This window comes from Triticum dicoccoides, chromosome 1A (genome assembly GCF_002162155.2).
Source record: "Triticum dicoccoides isolate Atlit2015 ecotype Zavitan chromosome 1A, WEW_v2.0, whole genome shotgun sequence".
NCBI lineage: Eukaryota > Viridiplantae > Streptophyta > Magnoliopsida > Poales > Poaceae > Triticum > Triticum dicoccoides.
The window spans coordinates 578,727,089-578,735,296 of record NC_041380.1 but is presented as its reverse complement, the minus strand read 5'-3'; positions in this window follow the sequence as shown (position 1 = coordinate 578,735,296).

Below are 8,208 nucleotides of genomic sequence, written 5' to 3'. Positions count from 1 at the left end.
GAGTATTTTGACTGGATAGAAGCGTTTCAATCATGGTAAGAATCATAATGAACACAATGTGCTAGGAATCGGACGGGGATAGCACTATGATCGAGTCCATACCCTAGTTCGGCGATGAACTCGCTACGGCGGCAACGGCGGGGAAGAATTCCGTTGATGGTGGCGGAGACTAGCGACAGGAGGCGGCTGGCGACGAGGAAGACGATCCGGAGACCCAGGAGGCAGAGCGAGCTATGCGCGAGCGAAGGGGTTTCGGAGAAATTTCCAAAATTTTGCCCGTGAGTATATATAGCCCGACCCTGTCGGTGTGACCGAGTGGAACAACTCGGTGGCACCGAGATTCATAACTGCAAGCAGTTACTGAAACTCGGTGTGACCAAAAGGTTCAAATCGGTTGCACCGAGATTGAAAACCTAGATCGACTTAGTGATCTCGGTATGACCGAAATGGATGAACCGGTCAGACCGAAACGCACAAAGAAGTTTTGGAAGTTTAAGTCTATAACGAATCGGGGACTCCGAGTGCTCCTCACACAGAGTGGTTCTAATCTGACTTGATCAAATTTTGTGATGTAGCATGAATAGAGTTTGAGACGAGAAAAGCATAGATAGCTAGAGAGGGTTCTTAGTCATTCTTGTCCATCCACTTGGCAAAAGAAAAGAAAACCAATCAATCAAAACAACGAGTGGATGTCCTCGAATGAGTAAAATATGCAATCAACATGCTCACACAATAAAATGGCAATTGAAATATGTGGCAAAGCATGCACAACCAATTCTAGCATCTATCAAACAATTGGCGATGACTAGGTCATCTATATATGAGTATATTGACTTAGGAGTCAAATGAGAACATTTGATCATAGGTCATACTCATCGTTTAAGCACAAGTGGGGTTACCACTTTTACATAAAGCATTTGTTGTGTTCACACCATTAGAGTTGCTTTAGCTCAATTCTTAGAGTAAAGCTCCCCCTAGATGTGAGATCCCCCCTAAGAGGGATGAACTAACCTTGGGTTTTGTCGATGATGACTTCATGTAGATGTTGAAGATGTGGATGCTCAATGTTGATGTAGATCATTTGGAGCTATCCATTGGAGTGAGATGCACTTTCAATACCTACAGGGGTTAGTCCCACAAGGAACAAACAAGGATATCCATAGACATAGAGTGATGCACACACAAGACGATGTCTATGAAAGCTTTTAGGTTACCTTGTCCCTTGTCTTACCAACAAGAGGGTTTGTGACTCCTTGAACTAGTGCAAGATGTGGAAGTTTATTGCACTTGTTCTTGCCAAGATGATAAGAGTGAAGTATGTTGGCGGAGTCACCCTCAAGAACTCTCTAGTTCTTCTTCTTCGGGATCCACACAATCTTGATGGGAATCCTCGGTGTTGTAGTTGTACTTGATGAAGTGGAACTTGAAGTAGTCTTGGGAACCCACTTGACCAAGGCCTTAGGAGTTTCTTCAAATGCATCAATTTCCTCTTGAAGCTTGTCCTTGCCTTTTTGCTTGTGGTCTTGTGGTGGAAGATCATCTTGAGCTTGTGTCCCTTTGAGAGAAGTAGGATCATACTTCTCTTGTTGAGGAACAAACTTCATCGTGGGGTATTGATCTTCTTCCCACTCAACTCCATTGGCATTGAACTTTCATTCAAAACCAACACCTTGATTCTTCCGGTGCCTTCCTTGCATGCGTACAATTTCCTCGAATTGCTTACTTCCGGTAAGGCTCTTCTAAACACCTTTCTCTATAATTCCCTTCAATAAGCTATTTTCTTGCTCAAGTGTAACTGGGCTAAGAGAATCATTAGTGGAATCAAGAGAACTACTAGAAGCAACAATATTGGATTTAGCATGATTATTGTTACTACTAGAGGAAGAATCTTTCTTGTTCTTGTTACTAGACTTGGCTTGAGGCATGTAAGTGGATAGGAGTAAACGCTTGGCAATGTAAGAAGAACTTTTCTTACGAAGATCATCATTGATTGCTTTTAAGAACTCATGCTCTTGCTCAAGGTTGAGCTTTTCAAAGCGCAATTTCTCATGAGTCCTTAAAAGTTCTTGATGATCTCCTAAGATAGTTTCATGAGCTAACTTAAGAGTGTTTAGTTCTTTAGTTAGAGACTCAATCTTCTCCTTATCATTGTCATTCGTTTTATCTTGATTAGCATGATTAATTGACGTTTCATCATAGTATTCATCACTAGAGTTGTCAACAAGTAAATCATCATCACCTAACAAGTCATCTTCATCACTATTGAAATCAACATACTCCTTTGGGCCTTTAGCCATGAAGCATGTTCCAACTCCTTCATTTTGTGAGTCAAATATGTCCTAGGAGTTGGTTGTCACAAGTGCTAGACCGGCAACACCTTCATCTTGAGTATATTCGGAGTCAGAGTGATAGCTTCTCTTGGAGTGGTTGTCGGAGTTGGAGCCGGATACCCATTCACCAACATGAGCTTGATGTCTTCGTTTTGTGTAGCTCCTAGATGACTTGTCCTTTCTTTCCGAATCCTTGCTTCTCCGTGAGGGTCTTCGTTCATAATGATAATCTCTACTCCTTCTTTCTCTAGATGGTGATTCTTATCTTCTACTTCTTCTCTTGGGTGAGTCTTATCTTCTCTTGTAGGGGGCCGTACACTCATTGGAATAGTGTCCGGGCCTTCCACAATTGTAGCAATTTCGCTCTCGACTAGAAGATCTTTTGTCATTGTAGGACCTTGACTTGGAGCTTCTCTCTTTGCTTCTACTCTTGTAGAACTTGTTGAAGTTCTTCACCATTAAGCTCAATTCTTCATTGAAGGTTTGTTTCTCACTCGATGATGTGGGGGCTTCACATGAGGCTTTGTAAGAACCACTTGATTTGTTGTGAAGTTCCTCTTTATCCTTGAGTGACATCTCATGAGCAACAATTCTTCCGATGACTTCTGTTGGCTTGAGATCTTTGTAATTGGGCATCATTTGGATCAATGTGCACACGGTATCATATTTTCCATCCAAGGCTCTTAGGATCTTCTTGATGATGAATCTATCGGTCATCTCTTCACTCCCTAAGCCGGCAATCTCATTTGTGATAAGAGCAAGCCTAGAGTACATTTCAGCGACACCTTCACCATCCTTCATTTTGAACTTGTCAAGTTGACTTTGAAGCACATCCAATTTGGATTCCTTGACGGAGTCGGTACCTTCGTGAATATCAATCAAAGTATCCCAAATTTCCTTTGCATTCTCAAGACGGCTGATTTTGTTGAATTCTTCGGGGCACAATCCGTTGAAGAGGATATCACAAGCTTGAGCGTTGTATTGCAGCATCTTCAACTCTTCCGCGGTAGCTTCACGGTTCGGTTCTTTCCCATCAAAGAATTCACCTTGCAAGCCAATACACACAATAGCCCAAACGGCGGGGTTATGTCCAAGAATATGCATTTTCATATTATGCTTCCAACTAGCAAAATTAGTGCCATCAAACTAAGGACCTCTACGGTGATAATTTCCCTTGCCAGACGCCATACTCTCCTAGGTTGTGAAACCAAGGCTATGACCACCAAAAGCTATGGAAATCAAAGAAAATGGAGACCAAAGCTCTAATATCACTTGTAGGATCGAAAGTATGTCTAGAGGGTGGGGGTGATTAGACTACTTGACCAAATAAAAATCTAGCCTTTTCCCAATTTTAGTTCTTGGCAGATTTTAGCTATCTTAGCACAAGTCAAGCAATCTCCACACAATTCAAGCAAGCATGCAAAAGAGTATATGAGCAGCGGAAAGTAAAGCATGCAACTTGCAAGAATGTAAAGGGAAGGGTTTGGAGGATTCAAACGCAATTGGAGACACTGATGTTTTTGTCGTGGTTCCGATAGGTGGTGCTATCGTACATCCACGTTGATGGAGACTTAAACCCATGAAGGGTAATGGTTGCGCGAGTCCATGGAGGGCTCCACCCACGAAGGGTCCACGAAGAAGCAACCTTGTCTATTCCATCATGGCCGTCACCCACGAAGGACTTGCCTCACTAGCGGTAGATCTTCACAAAGTAGGTGATCTCCTTGCCCTTACAAACTCCTTGGTTCAATTCCACAATCTTGTCGGAGGCTCCCAAGTGACACCTAGCCAATCTAGGAGACACCACTCTCCAAGAAGTAACAAATGGTGTGTTGATGATGAACTCCTTGCTCTTGTGCTTCAAATGATAGTCTCCCCAACACTCAACTCTCTCTCACAGGATTTGGATTTGGTGGAAATAGGATTTGAGTGGAAAGCAACTTGGGGAAGGCTAGAGATCAAGATTCATATGGTTGGAATGGAATATCTTGACCTCAACACAAGTGTAGGTGGTTCTCTCTCAGAAAATGTGTATTGGAAGTGTAGGTATGTTCTGATGGCTCTCTCCACGAATGAAGAGTGGGTGGAGGGGTATATATAGCCTCCACACAAAATCTAACCGTTACACACAATTTTCCAAACTCGGTGGGACCGAATGGTTAAACTCGGTTGGACCGATTCAGCAAACCTAGTGACCGTTAGGATTTTTGGTGGGACTGAGATGCAACTCGGTAGGACCGATATGGTTAGGGTTAGGGCATAACATAATCTCGGTGTGACGGATTACACAAACTCGGTGGGACCGATTTTGGTAATACGCTAACCATAGAGTTGGTCAGGTAAACTCGGTGGGACCGATTCGCTCATCTCGGTGAGACCGAAATGTTACAAAAGGGAAACAGAGAGTTTACATTGCAATCTCGGTGGGACCGATCGCTCATCTCGGTAAGACCGAAACATTACGAAGGGAAACAGAGAGATTACGATCCCATCTCAGTGTGACCGAGATCCCTATCGGTGAGACCGATTTGCCTAGGGTTTGTGGTAGTGGCTATGACATTTGAAACTCGGTGGCGCCGGATAGAAAGAATCGGTGGGGCCGAGTTTGACTTTTGGTTTAGGTCATATGTGGATGTGGGAAGGTAGTTGAGGATTTTGGAGCATATCACTAAGCATTTTGAGCAAGCAAGCCATTAAGCAACACCTCATCCCTCATTGATAGTATTGGATTTTCCTATAGACTCAATGTGATCTTGGATCACTCAAATATAAAATGTAGAGTCTTGAGCTTCAAGCTTGAGCCAAACTTTTTGTCCTTAGAATTTTGAGGGATCCACTTTCCTCATCCATGCCATGCCATTCATTGAGCTTTTTTCTGAAATATTAATCTTGGAATAATGTTAGCTCAATGAGATATATGTTGTTAGGAATTACCAAAACCACCCAGGGATAGTTGCACTTTCAGAAGGCATCAACTGCATCAGATTCTTCAGCTCCGAAGAAGATGAAGCTTTCGACAATCCAATTGATGTTGTTCCTGTCTCATCCATGCCATCAAAGGGCCTTGTTCCTTTTGATGAAGAATATGGGATTCCAAGTGGATCTGATGATGACAATCCTTCTGCTGCTTCTTCAGAGCAGTTGGATGAAGAAATTGAAGCGGATGCAATCCCTTCAACCCCAATCGTCTCATCGCCCATGCCTCATTTCACTGCTGAAGAGGCCGGCGTTGAGGAAAAGAGTGATGAAGAAGATGTGGATATTGGGTGCACAACTCCAGTGTTGAACGATGACTTTTGGGAAAGTCAACACCCCAATTCTCCTCTGTTCACACCCCTTCAACAAATTCCTTAGTCCCCTGTGACCACTGAAGTTCAAATGGGATCACAAGAACCTCATGCCACACTGTCTGTCCATGAAGAGATTCCAGCCACTAGTGTTGAAGAAAATGTTAATGAAGAATTGAAGACCCAGGCTGTCACTGAAGAAGAAGCTGAAATTCCTCAGCCAGTTGATCCCGAGATTGCGATTCCAGAGGTGGTGATGCAATTGACCGATACCCCTCAGCTCAAGCCAAAGGATCCCTTCTCGAAGAAGCAGAAATTCAAGGTTGATGACTTCTTCGGCGAACATGTGTGTTCTTCACAGACTATAACCCTTATGACTCTGCTCGTCTTAGAAGGAAGCGCTTCTGGACTACCAGCCAAGAAAACTTTTATTCTTCACCGCTCTTCAACAAGGACAAAGTCTTCGACCATGCGCATATTCCTCATGTGGACATGGAATCACTGCCTTGCTTCACCCCAGCCCTCAGTGTGCTTCACGATGCAGGACTGCTCAACTTTTGCACGGATATTTGCGATTGGAATGAAGAGCTCACTCTCCAATTCTATGCAACTCTGGATATCACAGGCGATGCTGATGATGTGAACACTTGGGTCTTGGACTGAATGACAGAAAACACACATTTCAAAACACCGGCCTCTGAATTACTTCACGCCCTGCCTGTCAGTCCTCCCCTTGAAGGCACTCGTTGCATCTATCATGAACCTGAACTCACTGCCCATTACATGCAAGTGCTAATGAAGCCTCTGAAGTCCGGTCAAGATCCAAGGACCAAATTCCTCGTGAAGGAATTGTTATTTGTGCCTAGAACTGTCTATCGCATTTTGACGAAGACAATGAGTCCAATCAAAGGCCATGATTCAAATGATGAAAAAGTTGTTGGCATCATGAAGAATCTGCTATTCAATATCATACATGGCATTCCTATCAACTACCATGATTTATTCACGAGGACTCTGGCAAATGTTTCCCTCTATCCATTTGAGTTGAATCCTGATGCTCCTTGGATTATGAGATTCCTAAGAACTAGGTCTTCACTCAACTACAAGGCTGATTTTTAGAATCATGTCAGTTGCTTGCCCCCCCATTGAAGTCCTCAAGCGGACATTTTCCTCATCTGATGAAAAGGGCAAGGCTACTTCAATTATTGATGAAGGCATTCGTCCATTGGATGGTCAGTTTCGCAAGGCTGCATCTTATTCCACCAATGATGATTCTGCCACTCATGATTCTGCCGCTAATGCATCAAAGCCAAATCCTCAAGCCATAGCTCGCAGGGTGATGACTGACCGTGAGCTTCTTCTTAGTCTTCACCAGAAGGTGGATCAAAAGAACAAATGGGTTAAGCGTCAGTTTGGTTCTATTCTTCACAACATGACTGCTACACACAATGTAGTGAAGAAAAACCATTACTACCTCCATGAAGTCTTCGGTCGCACCTGGGTTGTTTTCTCACATCTATATGGTGAAGATGATCTGAAGAAAATGGGTTTCAAGCAGGACTTTGAATGGTATCAGCTGCCACCGGCGAAGAAATTCAAGAAGACTAAAGTTCCTTCCTTGGTGGCCAGCTCATATTATTCATCACACGAAACCGATGAGCATGAAGACTTGGACAACACTACAACAGGCCCTCCAACAACAAACGACCCCAAGAATGCTGGCGTTCCTCCATCAACTTGATATTCTTCAGGGGCATTAGTCCTCATTTTTTTGATCCTTTTGGTCATTCGATGACAAAGGGGGGGGGATTTGACTTAGTCTTCAAGCGAATCTATCTATATGGGCGTTTTTTCTAAGTTACAACTCTCGTTCTTCTGAAGACTTTGTTGGATCGAGTTGTAAACTTAAACTCTATGGTGGTCTGATACTTTTGCTGAGTCTTTCTGCATGCTTATTCCTCATTAATGTTAATGCACACATGCTGAATTACATCAGTCACCATATTTCATCATTCATTTCAAATTCTTCATATTATATGTTAAATGCATGTATGGATTACAAGATATAGGGGGAGATCTCCATGATTCTAATCTTCAAAGTGTACATTGCTTCAAAAGCTAATTCCTCACTATGCACATCTTAAGGGGGAGTTCTTCTATATCTTGCAATCAAATTCCTCAATATCAGTATTTACACTTCATATGTTTATCCCCATTGTAAACTTAACCTATATTGTCATCAATCACCAAAAAGGGGGAGATTGTAAGTGCATCTAGTGCCGCTTAGTGATTTTGGTGTATTGAAGACTTATAGGTTAAGGGACTGATGCGTTTGTGAGTGTACATAGGTCTATAAGTCTATGAGGAGTTTGATATTTATGGAGAAAGTTGACCCCTAAAAATGAAGTTCTTTGACTAAAGACTTCGGATTTCTGAAGACTTTTTGAAGACTTTGAAAATTAAGAAATTGCTGTGATCCTGAAGACTTGGCATTCATTCGAGGAACATGAAGCATGAAGAATTTTGTTTACGTAGTTTCATTTTCTCTCTTGAGTCATAGGAAACACCGTACTGTTAAAGGGGGTTGAGGA